The 21,473-nt window shown below is 36.0% G+C and overlaps 1 protein-coding gene across 1 annotated transcript in view; it reads right to left on the bottom strand.

The window, feature by feature from the left end:
* The window catches only part of LOC121317246 (KN motif and ankyrin repeat domain-containing protein 1-like), a 68,012-nt gene that overhangs the window by 29,074 nt on the left and 17,465 nt on the right, over positions 1-21,473 (bottom strand). The gene's annotated exons all lie outside the window — the stretch shown is intronic.

Raw genomic sequence — 21,473 nt, 5'->3', positions numbered from 1 at the left:
CCTTTTTATTTTGATATGTCTTTCCTTTTGTGTGTGTGTGTGTGTGTGTGTGTGTGTGTGTGTGTGTGTGTGTGTGTGTGTGTGTATAAATGACATATATGTGAATAAAAGAACAGGCAGACTATCACCTGACTGAGTTAACTTGCCTAGGGCTAAACTTTGCAATCATTTACAGGTCTCTACAGTACACTTTAGCAACACACCCCGTATCAGCAATGAAAACAAAATCACTTGAGAAACTAACGTTACAGTAAAAGTGAAAAAAAAAAAAAAACACTTGGGGTCTTCTATGCTTGATTATCAGTCTTTGCTTAGAACAGTTACTAAACTGAACTGGTTGAATAAATGAAGCAGGCCCAGGACAAATAGTTTACTGAATGTCTCAAATGTAGTGTACACTGTACAGAAATGTTTTTTAAATATTCAATTAAAACAAAGGCAACATTGTCCAGTGCTGCATTCAATTTATTAATTCCCCTTAGTATCTGTTTACTATAGTCGTCCATAGTTTAAGATGTGCATTTACAAAATAGCTCTTAACATTTAGCTATTTTTGGAAGAAAAACATATTTCTATACCTGATTGATATTCAGTAACAATGAAAATAAATACGGTAGTTAAACGTGTCACATGACAGTTACTTGTGTGTACAGTAACGAGAATCACTACCAGAAACGTATACATTTTCTATAAAATAACAGTTCTCTGTAAAGAGCAGAACTGATCAATACATTTGAATATTTAAAGAAATGCATATTGTACCTAAAGTAGATAAAGCAATCCCATACATACATGCTTGTGGTGTACAGCACCATGGTAGTTTAAACGTTGACAGTGTGAATGGTTGTCTAAAGTACTAAAGATCAATATCATTGTATATATATATTCTAAAATGGGCCTTTTCAGTACTGAAACTACCAAATAAGAAGTGTGTTCAAACATATGTGACTGCAAGTATTTGTTTTCTAGTAACTACATGTGAAACTAGGATTTGCAGTACCAAGTCCTGACCTAACAGGTAGCATTATTAAAAAAATAACTAAAAAAAAAAAAAAACATGAACCAGTAGGGATATGTGACGGGGAACTGCCCCATCTATATGAATGTGTTTGGAACTGGCAGGGAGAGGGTTAAATTTCTCCCAGCCAGGAAGACATGTGAGAATGTGGCTGGAGCTCTAATTGAATGATTAGTAATTATTGATTAATTGGGCTCCAGCCACAGAAGATAAAAGCCAGGGGAGAGGCCCTGGCTGAGAGGTATTCTTTTGTTTGGGAGTTTGCTTTGTGTTGGTGAGTTTTGTGTTTAGAAGAGAGCAGCGTCTTGTTTTAAAAGACTTGGATCCTAACCGTTTACTTTGTAAGTTAATTTATTATTTCTGTTTGAATCTCTTTTCTGTTGGCCCTTGTGCCTATTTATTTGATTATTTTTTGTTTAATAAAGAACTTTATTTTTGCCTTTACACTGTCTCTGAGCCTCAGCCCTCTGTCATCCTGCCACAGGATACCAGTCACTGTCCCGTTTACAAATACAGACTACAAGAATGCATGACTCCAGTTTATAAATGCACCCTAACATAAGCAGCAGATAAACTTGAAGTTGAATTCAATCCCACAGGCTTCCAGAGAGAAAAGACAAAGTAATGCACTGCACCACATATTGTAGTCCCCACAACAGTGTTTCTGCCCTCCGCAATGTCTAATAGTACACCAAATAATATTTTTTAAAAAACACCCAAAAACTAACAAACTATGTACACAGGATATTGCTTAAGTAATGCTTGTTAACCTTTAAATGTAGATTTAAATTCTGTGCTACATCTCAGTTTGATTCGAAATCAGAAGAAATGCGTCGGAAATTTAAAGCTAGAGGATATGACGACTACACTTTAAAGTTAGTGATTCAAAAAGGTAAAGATACAGAACGTAATTCCATCCTTAGAAAGAAAACAAAGATTTAAAGAAAGAGACCAAATAATTTGTTTCTCTACTGAGTTCAATTATCTATCAAATGATGTTAGGGGGATCATTTTAAAACACTGGCACATTTTGAAGAGCAATCTTTCCCTTATCTTTCCCTTAAGGAGATTATACAGGATAGTCCACCATGTATTGCATTCAAACGTGCCAGGAATATTAGAGATATGTTAGTTAATTCGTTTAGCCCTAAAATTGATCAAACTAAATCGTTTACCTGATGGTAATTTTAAATGAGGGCATTGTATTCACTGTATTCATTGCTCTAATACAACTAACACCAAGTATTCTGTTCACCCCAGATCTGGCAGAAAAATTAAAATGAAAAGGTTTTAATAACTGCAATACCCCTGGTGTAATTTACATGCTGACATACCTGTGTGGACAGGTATATGTGGGCCAAACAAAAAGAGCTTTAAAATTGCGTATTGCTGAACATAAAGCGACAATTAGAAATAATAACCAAGATTATTCTATTTCAAAACATTATAGGAAAGTGGACATGGATCTTCTCCACATTCACTAAGATTTGTGGGTGTGGAGAGGGTCACTGTCCCTACTCGGGTGGCAATCTAGTTGACCCCCTTCTGCGACGAGAGGCATATTGGATACATTACAAGCGCTTTAACCATTTGGACTTAAAATCAGGAGTTGAACCTCTGTCACCTAATTTGAATCGCAATGACTATTTTATTTTATGTTATGTGATATCCAATGGAGCATACCAACTGAAAGATATTGGAAAGGAACAATTCTACTGTTACGTTACGGTAACGTGCTGAATGATTGGTGTTCCTTATTAAGAAATACGATTCTAATAACTGTTGTACATTTGTTAAATGAATAACTTGATTGCAGTCAGATTAATTGATTGGACATCTGTATTCCAAATGTTAGTCATTTTTGGATAAAATGAGGAATGCAATTTGATGCACTTGTACTCAATGTAAAAATAAATCAAATATATATATATAAAAAATATACACACACACACACACACGCCAGATGTGTTGTCCAGACTTCTGTTTCTATTGGGTGAATCAAATTAAAAGCATCACAGAGTTTTGAAAGCTATTAAAAGCATTTAAGGCAGGCATAGGATTTTAATGTTTCTTATGCATTTTCCAGAGGATTCTTATTATTCATTTATTTTTAATTTTTTCCAGGTACAGATACTGTAGATACAGCTGAAATAAACAAGCTTGCTGTGGCAAGCTTGCATCCTTTCTGCTCTAAAGGCATTTTTCAAAATGCGATTTAATTAAACCCTGTTGACAGCTTGTCATAATTCTGACATCTAGGCATGCTGAAGAAAAGGAGTTTTCCAAATACCTTGCAGATTAAAAAAACAGGATTTGCAAAAATATTATCACCTCCACACCATTAAGCATAGACTTTTAAAAATTATATTTTTATTTCATGCTGGCTACATCAAAACAGCTATGTATTCATACAACTTAAATCAGTGATGAACAGGGTTTTGTTTAAAGAAACAAATGTATGTCAGGACACACCTCCCTTGTCATGACCTGCATCTATGTTAGCGACGCATACAGTACAGACATACACCAACATAAGTCTTAAATTCTCAATAACTTGAGGATGTCCTAACCAAGTTTCCCATACATATATGACAGACCATGGTTGCATGTATATAGTAAGTAGGCTAAATTTATAAATACATATTTCTCGCTAATCCATTACAAATGAAAGAAACAGGCATATAAAAACAAGATGAGAAGGCTGTTTTTTTTGCAATTTGACGATAATTATTCAGGAACTCTCTTTCCATCTATCTACTAATCTGCCAAATTGAGATGTCATCATCCTCCCATATTTAATATACATGCATATTAACCATTTAATTACTTCCTCAGAGCACCAGTGTTTCACTACTTCATGGAAAACTCCAGTATATAATGCAGAATTTTCCATACTGAAACATTATAATACAGATACAATCCATAAAGGTTACTTGCTGTACATGTTTTATCGTTAGCCAGACAATGGTGCAGCACTTCATTTCTATGAAACGTGTTAATTTAAAAAAAGCAAACCATTACCCCACAATTTCTGTGTTTTTGAGTTGTATATAAAACTCAAATCCTATCCTAAAGCAGGGGTTAATTAGGTATATAACCCCTCTAGAACATTTAGTTTTCTTAAAATCAAGGATACTTTGGGAACCTCAGATTAGATCAGAAAAAATCTCAAATAACCAAATCCAGAATAATCTTATCAGTTCCCCACAAAACACTTTTAAATTGACAGTGAAGAGACTTTAGACCTTCAGACAAATGTACAAAAAAGTATGTGTGTTTGATGTATTAAAAGTTGTTGCATTTCTACAATAAATTGTATTTATAATTTCAGCAAATGAATATCTTTAGCTTCAAAAGCCGTTTTAATAGGTTTTGTTTTACATTACTTTTTTAAAATGATATTTGCAACAACTGAGGTGTTTTTGGTCTGTTGCTCCAATACTGAATTATTGTTATCTTTCTGGAGATTCTAACTGCAATCAATCTCCTTCTCAAAATCAGCCTCTTAATGCCAAGAGGAGGTAATGATATGAAAACTAAACTAGTCATTTGCAACCATAAAGATAGATAACAGCAAACCCAAAGCGATCCAAACTGCTCAAAACACTCCATTAAATGTTGTTTATTATGGGGAACGGACAAGCGTATTGCAACAGCACAGATCTCTCTAAATATATCCATGGTGCTCCAATACACAGTCATTTCATTTTCATTAAAAGTAGGAGGCTAGAAATCCTAAGTAGAAGGCAGGGGGGAATGGGGGTCCTCCAGCCAGCGCGGGTGCAGGGTACAACACCCCCATCAAAAATGAATTTCAGGGATTTGAAGGGTTCTAAAACTGACTATCCTGGGCCTAAATATGTGCCTAACAGGGAGCCAAAACTCAAAATAAGTGCATAACTTTGTTCATTTGTAATGATTTTAGGCATCCAGATTTAAAGAGATTTAAAAGTGTTACTTGTATGTGTCAATGAAAAGTAATTACAAAATAAATGTATCCATATTTGAATTTTAAAATCACAAACTTGTCTTAGCACACAGTAAATTTCACAGTCCACATAAGCAAATTGTTCGGTTTTGCAATAATTTACTACACAGAAAACAAGTGGTGGAAGATTGTTTGCTTTTGTGCCTGAAATATAATTTATCTGTTTCACTGGTGTTTCACAAAAACAAACAATGCCACATTGATACCATTATACCAAGTGAGACAGAAGAGAAATGAAGCAATTTCTAAATTAAGACATAAGATAAGCAGTACTAATTGGTAGTAAATTTGAATACAGAAAAGGGAAAGCCATAAGTTGTGTTTTGTTTTCTATTTTTTCATGTATTCGGTTTTTTTCCTTTTGCATTTTATACAAACAAACAATTTTAAGAATAAAATATTCATGGAACCAACCAATCCTTACATTTATTTTTAATCTTCCAAGATTCTGAGTATACATACGTTCCCATGATGCCGTTTCTCATTAACTACAGAGTCCGAGAATGCGCAAGTGCATTAATAAATGTGACTGGAAGAACTGCGATTTCGAACACTGTTTATTTTAGTTTTCAGAAGTTAGTTTCTGTTGCATTTTCTGTTCATCAATGCAATTTTTACAACTCTACAACTGTTGCTTGATTAAAGTAAATACCAATAACAATAAATAATGTACTGACATTTACTTGAGCAACATGGTTTGAAAGTAACAATCCATTACAAAAATATGAAACAATAGGTATACGAAATTGAAAAACAATGAAATGACTTCTCAAATGCAAGAGCGTAATGTTGAAACGGAAAATTACTTTACACAAATGGTTTTGGATATTTCTTGTTCATTTTATTAATACAGATTAGCACAGACAGACATTCCACTTCCTTAGGAGATTAGCATGAGCTACTGTAGGAAATCTGGAGCAGCTTCTCTTTTTGGTTGGTTCATGCAGTCTGATAAGACACTGCAGTATACTGCTTACTAGCTTTACCTTGTATTAAAGTAGGACTACTTACTGGAGAAACCACATTAATGTTTATGTAGGATCCTGGAAAAGGGTAAAAGTTAGTAACGTAGATTGTATACACTATGAGACTTTCAATGTAATACTGTTGCTCATTTTTGCAGAACGTGTCACCACAAGAGGCACTCAGATGGATGCGCCAACTATACAGCTGGTGAGTGCGTAGGAGTAAAAGGTTTCAAAGTTAAAGCAAATGCAGAGTTAACCCATTCATTAATGCCTACATTTGTATACTGTGTATCTGTGTTTGCACCATGCCTTTAGCACCCTAAAGGACTGGACACACCAGTGCTTCGCTTTTTTTATGCCAAGTAGATGGTGCCACAGCAGCGGGTCCATACCCAGGCATCAATTCCATTTCCCTGGTAAAAAAAAAATACTTTCCAGCATTACATTTAGTGCGAAAATACCCTCCCTCCCCCCACTGTTGCTCTTGCCTAATTTACTAAGAAAATATGGCTGTGTTTTGGGAAGACATGGAAAGTGTGACATCAACAGAAGAGACTTGTACTGTACATAGGTTTGAACAAATTTCCATCTGAACCTCTTAAAGGGAATTTTAGATCTTCTAAAATAAAGAACCTTTGTCTTCAATCACCTTTAGTACCATGCAATCACAGTATGTGTGTATCCGTACGTATGTTTTTGTGCATTTACTTTTTATCTGTATAAACAGTCAATACTAGCCTATTACTAGACCAGTTTTACAGCAACTGATTATGTAGCATAAGATCTCACTGGTACATCTTGTAGCTCATATGGTGTTATTTTTCATTTAATAAAAAGACTGAATCAGCAAAACACATAAATAAAATAATCAACAGCCATTTAATAAATTGTGCAATGCAAATATCGTTTCCTGAATTAACTGTATATGCTAGGTTTCAGATCGATCTTCTAAGTCACTGCACAAGACATTTTACAATGTTATAACACACTATTTCACACACAGAGTAAAAAAGACAATATTACACAGAAAAAATGTAGGCTGTTTGCTTCAACACTTTTTTATACAACTTCATAACTCTGCTACTGATTCAGGTTTGTACACTTTAGCCTTCATCACCAACATCTCATGTAAGCTCGAAACTGAATGGTCCATCGCGATTCACTGTGCCCATGGAAATATAACTCAGGGAAACAAAATGCCCTCAGAGAACTAATGTTTTACTCAACTTAGTGAATTTTTGTAATTGCAGTATTTTACCGGAAGAAAATAAACATTTTGAATACTACTCACTGGAATGTAAAACAGATTATACACAGAAAGAAGCTTGAGGGCAGGAGGGAAACAGGACCTGTACAGAAACAGATTATACACAGAAAACAAATGACAGTACAAATTAATTAACAGTTTAAATTAATGCAAATTAATCACGTCTATCTTGAGCAAACCCAATGTGATCAGTAGCAAAAATCACATTCTCCAAAACAAAATAACTTTTGTCCAAAAGTCTACTGGTTGAAGATCCAGCTTTATTAAGATTTTATTATTGAATGTTTAACTTTGAAACTTTTGAAGTGGTCGTAACAGTTAATTCTAGCAAAAGTTGTCTAATTTATATACTTTTGAATGTGACGCCTCCCACTTGCTCAGACAGACTGATTATACTTCAGAATTATTTCCAAAACCCATTTATTTTATCTGTCCAAGTAATGCCATTACCACAATTGGCTACGGTAGAGAACCACAAAAATCCAGACTTAGTACAATCAAATTTCCACAGTAAATGTTACAATTTAAAAGCAAAAACAAACCCTCAATTACTGAGGTCCTATTTTAAAATCCCACTTTTAATGAATACTATAAAAAAAAATAAAACCACCACTGGGGAAAACAACCAATTTTCCCTTTCGCCAAGTCTCAGGAATGCCAATGTTCTCAAAACACAAAAAGAACATAAATACTGTACACATTCTAAACAGGCAAGAGCTACTCAGAACTGTGGTTTACACAGACACGCCTGGATAGCAAGCTAGGAAACGTTCTCTATTTATCGGATGTATTGAGCCATGTGTTAAATTGCAGGAAGGTACTATGAAGAAATAACAATTTTAAAACGTGCTCTTCATAGTACACATTTTTGCATCTTTCATTTACCCAATTTCAAGTCTATTCAACGTGTCCATTTGGTAGCCGACTCAAATCTACCCGTTGAAAGTCCACAGTGACACAGAAAATGACTCACAGCCAGGTTTATATTACAATTTGAATTATAATTGACCTACTTAACCTTCCCTAACATAAGCAAGAAAGGACACACCAGATTGCAGATGCATCATTGTGCCAATAGCATCACTGCAAGAAACTGCTTTAGCATATAGTGTATCAACAGCCTTTTCAGTAGCTATACTTTTCAGATGTATTCATTTTTTTATTATACTGCCATCTAGTGGGCAACCCTGAATATGTCAGTTTACACTACTTATGGCAAAACACAATAGCTATTTTGTACATGTACTCAACATCGTAGCCAGAGCAGATATTCTACCCAGGTCAAACTTGGGTTTCAAGCTATAGCTGGCAGTATTTATATGACTGCTTAGTATCTGCTATTCAACCTCCAAATCTATGTTACACGGCAAACCAGAGAAAATTAAGAAGTCGTACTTTACCCGAATTTTTACATAAGCATTAGCATTGATGATGCAAAAAAACAACTGAGGACACGACCTCTGTGTCCTCATAGCTAGCTACGGCCAAGTATGTACTGTATTAGATACTTTTAAAGTGTGTTTTTAACTGTTGGATATATTATAGTTAACAATATAGAAACTAATCTCATTAGTTTGCCAAGTTACAATAACAGTTATGTTGTTAGTATTTCAAAGTCCCTCCATTCTGCTGAAACCGAGCCAGACAATGAGCTGGTTGGTTAGCAGGCGATCTGAGCTGACTGTGCATAGCATCAGTCATCACTAATGACACATCTGAGACAGTTATTCAATAACAAATTGTCGTCGAGAAATTCTTACAATGTTAAAAATGTTTACCTCTCTTGCTGTTACTGTACAGTATAAAAGCCTGAGGCTTCAAATTGTATTTCATAGAATGTTTATTACCTTTCCCTCACCCCAAATGTTTATAATTGAGTGTTTTGCAACATTTCATTTTTTTCTCCAACATTCAATTGTAAATAATCTTCGGCTCCCAAGCAAACCCTTCAGCACTCACTGTGGGTGAGGGAGCCAACATCCTGCAGCCCTGGTTTCAACTCAAAACACAACAACTCTACAGAGCCTCACCCTTCTAATGCAATGCATGACGCACTATCTGGTACAAGAACAAGCTACAGGCAAAATAAGAGAAAGCACTTTAAAAGAAGATTGACTTTATTAATGTTTTTAATAAAGGAATACATGGTTTAGAAATACTACACAAGTAAAAAGCAGTTTTTGTATGTTTTGTAAAGTAAAACAACTCCGGTTTCACAGGTTTAATAGGATTTAATTCTCCTAAACTATTCCCCACTTCAAAAAATACCCAACATTTCGGTATGTTTTAAGTACCTCTGTCAAAATCCCACACAGACGGAGCTATTTTTTTTCACTTGCCAATTTAGAAACTGTTGCATAAACCAGTGCAAGAAAAAAGTCTCTCTCATTTGTATCAACTGTGTCATTTCTGCCAGACACTTATTTATTTATTTATTTTTTTAAATTTGCTTTTGAATACATACATACAAAAATTGTTTTGGACTTTTAGATATTTATCCCAACACAAGCTTAAGATAAAATGATGCAAAAACTGTCAGAGAAGCACTTTTCTACTCAACCGTCATCGTGCCTTGATCTCACATACATGCAGGCAGACTTGTAGAAAACAAGCAAGACTGCCCAAATTGGATTACGCAACAGCTACAACTGGGTACAGTTTACTGCTGCAATGACAAACCCCCTAGTATAGCAATTTAGTTTTGTAACTATTGGAACTTAAGCAGTGACAAAAAATGTAAGCATCTTTTGAGTACAAACTCTACATCTCTATTGAACATTGAACAGAAAGGGAACCTGACAACACTTAAAGACCCAAAACCATCTAAAGAATTGAAAGCTAAGCATACATTTTCAGTCTTAATTAGAACTTTCTTCTAATGTATTCTGTTTGCAAACTGCTTGAGAGCCAGTGAGCAAACAATTGAGGTAATGAGTTAGTTGTGTTCTTTTTCCAGTTACACCAGTGAAATGTGTGGAGTGAGCAAACTCTCCCCCTGCTGCTCCAGCCTGGAGCCAATCAATGAAGAAACTTGTCAGGCCTTGACTAAGGCATGTCAGAGGTGGCTCCCAGTCCCATCATGTTAAGGGTCAATCCATTTCAGTTGCTTTAATCATTTCGTTTCTATGCAGAAGTCTGAATTAACGTGCATGGAGAAAGTGATTTGCCATTGCTGTTTGAATTTGTTTCTTTCTTTTTCTTTAGTCATCCTTAAGTGTGTGTGTGTATATATATATATATAATTGTTAAAGTTAAAGCTCAATAATTTTGCATGCTCATATATTACACACACACTTGCATATACAATGTCTGAAATCCAGTTTGCCTGGCTTATATTGTTGAACACTTTGCAAACACCCCATTAAGATATTGAAGGTTTAACAAAGAGCAGGTTAGCCCTCGTTAATCTGCCTTTTCTGTTTACTGCAAAATGATTTGTTCCAGAGCTCTCAGGAAATTAAAGCTCTAAAAGGGTCTGTTTGGAGCAGTCACTGAAGATGAGAAAGCCCCAAGCCATATGCTGGCACAAATGTCCTGCTGCAATACTTAGCACTCTACACCCTTTGTGTGCACTGTTTCCTCACTGTATTGAGGGATCTGCTATTCTCATAAGGACTAATAAAAGATCTGTCATTTGTGGGTTAGGAAGTATTCTGTAGCATGTAAATAAAGGGACATTTCAATTGCTTCCTGCTGGCTTTACAGCAGTAAACAAAGGAAGGAAATACTTGGCTGAACGAGTTCTGGTGTCAAATAGATAGTACAAAAAGGAAGAACGGGTCAGGGTTGTGTAATTTTTAAACAAAACTTCTTGTCCAAGGGACAAAATCCTAGAAAAACCTACTTGTCCTCCTGTCCAATGTCCCCGTCACAGTAGAATATAACTCATAGGATTTTGGTTTTATTTAATAATGAACACAATCAATCAACTGGAGATTAACATGGGCAGATCTAGCCATGGCAAGCAGGTGGTTAACAATGAAGCGCTCTCAGATTGACTGAACTTTCCATTGGAAATGAAGTTACTTATATTGTGAAAGTTCAAATTGTGCACGGTTATGATGCACAATAGTATTGGAGTAGGACATAAGGCGTTTTCATCATTTCCCAGTCATGTGTAGTCAGGGGAGACGAGGCAAGTCCCTCGCCACAGAAGTACTGCAGATACAAAATTAGAGCTTTCAAAGTATCATGATAGTAAAAATGTAAGTGTCATAAATACATGCAAGTAAAGATCCCAATGTCTTGTTCTTAACTAAAATTCTAAAGAATGTCCAATCTGAGTCAACCCAACTGAGCAAGCGGTTCTCTGTATATACTGTATGTGTGATGGGTAATGTATACATGGGCACCTGCACTATATCAATATGTAACCCCAGTGGGATAGAATTACAAAAACAATACATTTCAGCAAGTGGCTATCTTTCTTCAATCACTCTCTTATTCTCTGGGTCCCCCTGGTGCCCACTGCACAACACAACAGCTGAGGTCTAATATGGTCGTAATCAACCTGGTTTTGCTGAAACACACACACATGCTTGAGGAGACACATCTCACTTAGGAGAGTGGTTTACTTCATTTCAGCCCTTTAAAACAAACTTTCTGACAATAAAAATGACAATGTGTTTACTCGGGTACCTGGTCAGAAAGTATTTAAACACTACATTAGTTAATGTCTTTAAAAAACTAGAGTTCAAACAATCTGTTCAGGATGCCTACAATAAAACTTAGCATCTGCAGTATGTGGCGTTTCACCAACAAGCACGGGTTGAGGAAGAATGAACAGTATAACTGATGCCTTATGAAAGAAACGTAGAACATTAGTGTTCAGTGAGGGCTATTGGGCTACAAGCACAGTATGAGGTTTCTACTTATAAAACTGATTACGTCAGAGAAGAAAAAAATCTTATTATTTTCATGCATTTCTAATTTCACACACTGACTATACCGCATTCAACTCAAATACTTAACAGTTTGTTTCTCGGTCAGTGGTTTACAAAGAATGTTGTGCCTATTGTTTTCATTATTTGGCTCACTAAACCTGACTTAGCCAGTTAAAACACACCATCCCTCATTTTAATGCATAACGCAAGTCTACGTGAAAGCAAACATAAGCCAACCATCTGGCCGACTGGGAAGGCATGATTTTATTTATTTATCTAGGTTATGTTTTTTTTTCAGATGCTACACAAAAGGTAAAACAAATTGGAATAATTCATGTGGAGCAAGCAAGCTGTAGATATCTGGTCACAAGTTTCCGAAAAAAAACAACAAAAAAACACACACACCTCAAGACATATAATTAAAAAAGGCTTATGAAATGACCTATCACCCAAGGAATGCATGGGAATCAGGTCTGCAGCTATACCAAGCTTAACGAATTAATGAATACTGATGAAATTAGGTACTGCATTGTCCAAATAGCCACTCCCCACTTGCTACCCACGCCCAGAGCAGTCAGTTCATGTATGCACTCGTTTGTTTTTAGTAGAAGTCATAAAGGTCACTGATATACAGTACAAGTACTGTCAATGTACAGATATACATTTTAATACGTCTGTGGCACACAAACCCTGCCACCGTTGTAGATACAAAATTAGACCTATTAAAAGGTAGATCACCTACTGTACATTCTCCGTACTGTATGCACATGTAATAATCCAAGGGTGACAAAGAGAGGGATAGCTGCCATACAACCCATGATTATGATAGTCAGTAACGCGTGCTAAAGAATGAACTTAGCGCCACTCCAGTGTCCTAGTTGCAGAGGATAATTTGTGCTGCTTCTAGTGGGTGAAACAGATCTGACTTCAACTGCATTCTAATCTCTCTCTCAATTTTGTCACAATCATAATTTCATGGCTTGAAACGCTGAGATTCTGAGAATTGATCTTGCGACCAGCATAACTCTTTGAAATGTCACGATCGTGAAATTATTTTATGTTGTGATCAAATGTAACAAATTTCCATTTAATTTTTCCACTGTCCTTAATGATGCAACTGACCTTACTAGTCCATCTCCCCAATGCTTTTATTTTTTTTTTTTCCAGAAATCTTACCTCAAAATACGACCGGATGCTTTTGTGGCCCGAGTACTCCACTAATTAAGTTAAAAAAAAAAAAAAAAAAAAAAAAAAGTATAATAGCGTCTATTGCAAGCTAACAAATCTTTAAAAAGTAAAATTCATGACTAGCTTCAGAGCATGCAAATAAACAATGAAGTAGTGAGAATGAAGCAGTATGTGGCAGACAAATATTTGCAGTGCTTTGTGTTGTACATTGCAGAAGAATGTATGGTTCGCCGTAAGAAATTACTACTGTTGACATCAAACTGAATCTATGTCCAACGTTTCATCTGCTTTACTGCTTAGCAAGTGCATCAAACAAATGGATGCCATTCAAAGCCCTAGTGGTATTGATGTTTAAAATCTGTAGTTTAGGAGAGGTGCGTTTAGCTGTTTCAACTGAAATAAATGCATTCACTATTTGCACTATTAGGAGTACATTGTTTTTTGTTTGTTTTGTTTAAGACATGGTTGAAAGTAACAGTGTGAAAGGGAAATGAGGGAAATGTTATGTTTAAAATGATTCAAGGGTCTTATCCAGCCAGGGATGCTCAGAGAGGGCCATTCTATTTCAGGTGCACTTGTTCCAACTAGGGATGTTAGTCTGTAAAAAGTCCTAAAACTTTAACTTCAAAAGTTTAAACAAACATGTTAAAATTAAAATATTGTGTATGTGGGTAAGACTTTAAATATTGAATAATGAACTTTATACTGTACACTTATACTTACTGTATAAATACAGCTGACATCTACATTTGACATGCCTATCTGGTACAATGGTTAACATTTAAGAAAACTTCTAGACATTTAACTCATTTAAACCGATACAATATTTAAAACTTCAAAAAGTCGTAACACTTCAAAAAGTCTTACAAAACACCCACACACAGCACACAATTGCACCATCTATGCCGGCATAATACCGTCATAACCCTCACAAAGCCAAAGGGAAAATCTGTCAATCAACAGCTCATTCTTAAGACAATGGAAACCACTTGTTGACTCAGAAATATCTTCATCTGGACAATGTGGGGAAGCTATAAAAAAGGCCAATAAGATGCTTGGATATATTGTGAAATGTGTTGAATTTAAATCAAGGGAAGTAATGTTAAAACTGTACAATGCATTAGTAAGACCAGATCTTGAATATGTGTTCAGTTCTGGTCACCTCGCTACAAAAAAGAATATTTTTGCTCTAGAAAGAGTGCAAAGAAGAGTGACCAGAATTACTCCGGGTTTAAAAGGCATGTCAAGATTACGTGGCGACCTAATTCAAGCATTCAAAATTCTAAAAGGTATTGACAATGTCGATCCAAGGGACTTTTTCCACTTTTTTTTTTTTTTTTTTTTTAAGAGAATCGTGAGGGTCTGGAACCAACTCCCCAGTAACGTTGTTGAAGCTGACACCCTGGGATCTTTCAAGAAGCTGCATGATGAGATTCTGGGATCAATAAGCTAATAACAACCAAAACAAGCAAGATGGGCAGAATGGCCTGCTCTCGTTTGTAAACTTTCTTCTCACAAAGAAATGACACCGTCTGCTGCTAAAGATTTGGATTTGGCAGAGTTTTGTTTGCTTTCAATTTTCATTATTATGTAACAACCTGGTAAAGTGGCAAGAGCTTCATGCATACTTAGGTCTCGCATTGTACAACGAGAAATGCGATACAGTATCACAGAGATTCCAGCTGTGCAAGCAACAGCAGAGAGGGGAAATATCATGGCTATTCACTTTATGTAAAGGATCCTCAACTTGAGTAAGGGATTGAACACCAACACAGTGATGTATTTCTTTTTATACCACTGATGTTGCTAAATTTCCATGAGTTATTTTTATGGTATCTCATGAATGACAAGTGACCAGATCTGCACTGCAAATACACTATTGCTAAGCATACCTCATACTATTTAAAAACACCACTATTTACAAAACGCTAATAAAAAAAATCACAAAATACGAAATATTAGAAGTAAGCTTTGATCATATTTTTTATTTGGTTATTTTAATAGATGAATTTCAAAAATGACTTGCCGAAACACAAATTCTGAAGAATGCACTTAATACAAGTGCAACAACCTAGAGTCAATTTTAGAAGTACAGTAAACCACTTGAGTGTGACCTTCTTGTACCACTTTCCAAATGGTTAAAAGGCAACAGAGATCTTCTTCACACCACGTTGGGTGCTTACACAGCAGACTAAAATAAGTACTTAGATTCCTGGTAAGGGAACAACATAAAACTGCACTGGGTTAACTTCTAAATACTTCTCTTCTGAGACTACTGTACAGAGTGAAAATGAACTGAATGACTATTTCTTTGAGAGTTCAGTTCATTGAACTCCAGGTTTCCGCTCTAGGCCGGTGTCCAAGCTGTGCCACTTAGTTTAACTGTGGACGTGCAGCGGTGCAGGTGCCTCCGGGGGCAGTCTTTCCTAATCCCAAATACAAGCCATTCATTCCAGAGGTTGTTATGTTTGCTGCTGAATGCATTATGTTAAATGAAAAAATTCCAAGGCTTTCCTTTCATGAGATGAAGAACAAATGCTCTTTACAAAAACAAAGATCATTTATTTCCAACTAACGGCTGACCTTTAAGGCAAAATGATTTTAAACAATAGACCCAGGCCATCTTCCACTTCATTAACTGACTGGTAAATGGTTGGTGCTGCCTGTCAACATTACATAAGCTGTTGTCAATTAGTCAGGTTTTTCTCCTCATGAAATTGAATATTGCAAAAGATGATTCAGTGAAAGCCGATATAAAAAGAGTGTTCCTGGTGTTTGACTCATACATTTTTAGCTTTACTATAGTCTTCAGAACAGAGAAGAGAGTCAAAATATGTATAGGTGTCACAGGGAGTGCTTGTGTTCATTTTAAGTTCCTTTCAAAGACCATACTTGGTTCATTTGGGCAGTTTGTTTCTAACAGAAATAAAACTTAATTGGGTTCATATGGAAACTAACCTGACATATGAAAAGGCCCTGAAAGAAAATAGCTTTGTATCCAAGAAAATCATAAAGCTAAATTTATCACACCTTTAAAGTGCACTTTTCTGTCCTACGCTGTATCCTCAATGAATATCATATTACTCAAACCAGAAGTCCTACCTATGTAAAATGGCAAATGGAACACTTACACCTCCCAAAGTCCAAGACAGGACAGTAATTTGAAGTGATCACCCAACAGCCAAACTAGCTTCAGGTACATGGGCAAAAACTGCAATGCAAGCACACTTATGACCATAGAAATAAGCAACCAATGTAGACCCGTTTTTGTCCTATATGTCTACAAGGCTTTTATACAGGTTTCTTTAATTCTGTTGTACTATAAAACAAGTAAGAGCAAAAGGAATTTTAGAACCAAACTTTCCTTCACTAAATGCTACCACTTCCAGCCAAGTCTGCAGCAGGACCTTAACCTACCTGGGAAATGAACACCATCTGCTAGTATTTTCAGACACCTAAGCAACATACCGCTGGACTAAATATAATTAAATGTTTGGCATTTCATTTCTGACTTAAACACTGCTATATGTGTAAAATTAAAAACATTCTCAGTTCAAAGTGTAATTAAGAGCTCCAGTATGCTCAGCTAATTGAGAGCAACAGACTGTGCACTTATCTAGTTCTAGAATTGTTGTAATAAGCATGACCTTATTGTTTTGTATGAGACAAAAGTTTTAATCATTTGCTATATCAAGGCTATGATGTAATGCTCGCTACTGTACCTAGAGATCCCCCTGCTGACTTGTAAACCATCATCTTTAAAACTTTAATAGAAGACAAACACCAGCAGCTGTATGCCACTCACACAGCAGTGTTTTATTTTGGCACAAGGGGGCTGTGTACATGTGGCATGCAGTCATCTTTCTCTTCTCAGCTTCACTATGCAATATCAGTAGTTACTAATTGTCTTTCTCCAACACTGGTTCAGTGTCAAAAACACAAGCTAGGAATGCAGTGCTTCACTGCTTGAATAACCTCGACCGCAAAGCAACACAAAATGATCTGGCAGCCACTTCAGGCTGTATTAAAACAAAAACAGAACTGAACCAACAGAACCACAGTTACATCTGCCATGGGGAATGTTAAAAGCAATATGAAACCAGTCCTTTTAGTTTCCATCAGCAGCAGGGTTACATTACGAATCATTCAGACTTAGTTAAGATTGCACTGTAGCAGAATTCAGTCAATTCTACCTAATGTGCAACTAACTCGAGTTCTATCTAACGAGTGTTAACTGCTGGGGACAAAAATGTAGGTAGGTTAATTAATTTAGAACATTATACACATATGCAATATAGGGGAACTTTGACCTTTGTGTAACAAGATGGAACTGGCAACAGCCCCAGTGATATTGGAATAAGAAACAGATACAGAATGGTTTAGAGGAGACATTTCCTAGGACACTACAGATCAAATACAATATGAATCACCTGACTTGTCAATTCTTGCGTTAACTTAAATTTCACCACCATTTAAAACTAAAGTTACTGAAGTAGATATGTTGTACGCAATTAAGATACCGTAATAGATTATTGTTCCTTGATAAAATAAAAAGGTTTTCCAGATTTTTTTCTTCTTTTGCCAAAAGACAAGTTTGAAATGGGTTTGCTACAGATCATTGTGGTTTTAGTGCCCCTTAAACCTCAACTACCAGAGTAGAATTAACAAATTAATGACACAATGTCGATTATACGTATTTGTCTGAATGACCTATACTCCACCGCAGATGCACCCGTGTGCTCACTGTAAGCACTGTATCTGATGTAATTGAAGTACCTTATGTACTCCATTGCCATAGAAACAATGCCTCCTTATTTAACCAAGGGTGGACTTTGTGAAGAGCAGAAATTGACTTGAACAGATCTTCAAACCGACACAATGTACTGTAGGATGGGAATGTCTTAACAAAACATAGGCAGAAGCAGCACCAGAAGGGAAGAAAAAAAAAAAAAAAAAATAATTGTGCATGGCCCTGTGGCAAAGTGCCCCGCCCCTGGGCTATTTGTGTTGTATGTTGCGTGTAGTGTGTTAATGTTGGTGCACAGTAGTTGGTACACAGGATAAAATTTGGGTTATGAAAACGAGCGATTTAAAATGTATATTTGTATTTTAGCACGAGGATTGCACAGCACTTCACGTGCAGGTAAAATGTAATAATGTGAGCACGGGGAATTACACATTATTAATTAATGTGCAGTTGTACCGAGACTCCAATTAAATGACTGATTAGCAATCAAGTCTCGGTACAGCTGCATAAAAGCAGCATGTTTTCACTCACTCAGGGTTGTGTGTTCAGGGCGAAGGAACGGGTGTGGAGAAGGAGAATTAAAAATAGTAAAAAATCAATTGCTACGTCATGCTGGAGGATCAGCAAAGTATTTGATTGGTTTACTATTCGTCCCTGTGCGTCAGTGTGTTTCGTTTAGCATTAGTACATTTTGTTTGTGTCTTTGTTTTGGCTACCACTGCCGTGTCCCATGTTCTGTTTGTCTTTCAAACCTTTTATTTTATGTCTGTTCATTTATTAAATGCCGAGCGCAAGCAAGCGTTCAGCTTCACCAAACTCCACCTCTCTGTGTCTCTTCTGTGTTGGTCCCTGTTTCTGTTCTGACGTCACCCACTACAGCCGTCTTGGTGACAGACCCCCATCCCCTCCCTTTAATGACCGCCTGTTAAAGAAATGTTACCAAAACAAAGGAGGTCAGGTTTTTGATCCTGGACTTGAGATGCTTACTGCACCCTACTAGAAAATCCCAATACTAGTATAGAGCAGACAAATGCATAATCCTATATATAACCTCTTTGAATCAATGAGGCTGTTACAATAGCATTTATACTTTAAATCAGGGTGCCCATCCTATGGCCCTTGGGCCTAAAACGGCCCACCAAAGCATTTCATACAGCCCGTGACCTGCTTGCTGGCACTGCATAACTTACAGCGATTCACAAGTTTTATGTTATAATTTTCACGTTTCGCATACAGTACTTGCAATGTAGTATGCAGGCCACATAAACTGTTCAGTAATGAAAGCACACCAAGCTGTCCCCAAGAGTAGAAACAAACAGGCAGGCTACCTATGGTAACCATGGTAACTAATTGCAGAATTGTCAAGGTGGTTTTTTAAAGTTTATTTTAGCCATGGGTTTCAACTTTACACAAAACTCTTATAGAAGAAATACAAAAAATACAACACAGAGCTTTATATTTCCTGTAATCAACTGGACAGCATTTATTTCAACTTCTTAATATCTACATAGGCTACTGTAACTGCGCTGTAATATCTGCACAAGAAAGAATTAAAATAAAATCGAATGAAATTCTGTCCAGCACCGTGAAAAAAAAAAAGTGTATTACAGGAAATAAAGATCAAAAATAATAATAAAAAAAGCTGCTGACATTGTATTTTTTTTTCTTCCGTATGTTTTGTGTAAAATAAAGCTGAAAAAAAAAAAAAAAACACGACTAGCTAAAATAAACTTAAAAACTGAATCTTTAAGCTTCTGCAGATTTTACATCTGTTTGAAAACCCCTTTGTTGCCAAGGTGGATAATGTCCATGCTTCTCTTCAAATGGAATTTATTGATCTGCAGTGTAGCTCAGGTTTAAAAGATGTATTTCACGAGAAAAAATTGGTCGAGTTTCACTCCCTGCTTCCCAACGATCAATTCCAAAATCCCGTCCCGTTTGACAAACAACCACCTGCATGATGTACTATGAGTGTTTCCAACTTTGACCCAAACTTTGAGAAACTGGTAGCTTAGAAACAACCTCAAAGTTCTCACTAAGTCAGTGAGTATATTTCTTTTTTCGTAATTAGAGAGTTGTTTTTTACTGTTTTTTTTTCTTCTGTCTTTGGCAATCTGATGCTTGTTTTGACAGGTACAGTGTGTTGAGTGACATTTTAGCTCTGATTTATTTATTTTATTTTGAAACAGAGAGTCCTGTGCAAAGAAACAAGCATTTGCAATCTAATAACAAGCTAAACGCAAATAAATAAAATACAGCTGACTTTAAATTGGCAGACATTGAAAACTGGAACCTATATTCACAGTTCTTTTAAAATCTTATGGAAATATCTTGTTTGGCCCACACAAGATTGCCCTTAGGTCTATGTGGCCCACCCATGCAAAAAGGTTGGGCACCCCTGCTTTAAAAATCACCAATAACTGTATATTGAAAATGCTAACACATGCTAAAATCCAGCAGCTTGTATCTCTAAGCCCCAGATGTGGATTCTTGATCCAGAGTCAGCAGCCCATGGCTGTACCCTTATATACTTAATCCATAACTAGGAGTTCCAATTTTAGGAGTAGGGTAGAAAGTCTGATTTTTACCCGCAAGAATAAATAAGGGTTAAAAATTGTGTAAAAAAAAAAAAAAAAAAGTTTGTTAGTTAGTAACCTAAGTAACATATCAACGATACTGTCTTGAATAATAAATCATACAGTAGTTTTTGTTCAAACAAATACATTTCATTTGTTAATGTATAAAATGGAAGTGCTGCTGCTTTAATGTAACAAAAGCAAACTCACTGATGTGAACAGTATGTCAGGCCCTGCATTAACATGGAAACTTGTTGCCTAGGTGAGGCTCCTTCTCTACTTTGTAAAAACAGAAACCTGATATAGGTATTATCAGCTGTGCTCGATCAGACATGAATAACAAACCAGTGTGAATGTGCAGGTTACTACAGAATATAGCCTCTGATTCTGGGAATTAAGATAACATGTAGTTTTTTTTTTTTTTTTTTAATTCTGAATGGTTTTCAAGTACTTAATTACAACTGCTGTGCTCACATTTTCAAACTACAAAGTTTAATTGAACACATACAGTAATATGCTTCCTAAAGGGAAGAAAAAGAAAATAATGACCCCAAAGAGCTTGGCCAGTCAAGGTCAGGGTTCAAGAATGTCTACAGTGGGACAGTGTTCAGCAAACTAGGATCAGCATATAACAATGCGGTATTTGCCACCCAGTTAAAAGGTTTCATTCATTAGTGACATCAATCCATTGGTGTTTCAAAGCAACACATTCAACATAAAATTGGAAATGTCAAAATAGCAGCGATGTAGTACCAAACTTGTCTTAAGTTTATTTCAGTATTACTGAAGATCTATGATTATTGAGTGTTCACCATTTTCAACAGAAGCAGCAGCACAC

This window comes from Polyodon spathula, chromosome 1 (genome assembly GCF_017654505.1).
Source record: "Polyodon spathula isolate WHYD16114869_AA chromosome 1, ASM1765450v1, whole genome shotgun sequence".
Classification (NCBI taxonomy): Eukaryota; Metazoa; Chordata; class Actinopteri; order Acipenseriformes; family Polyodontidae; genus Polyodon; species Polyodon spathula.
Note: the sequence above shows the minus strand (reverse complement) of the source record. Positions and strands in the feature narration are given on the sequence as shown.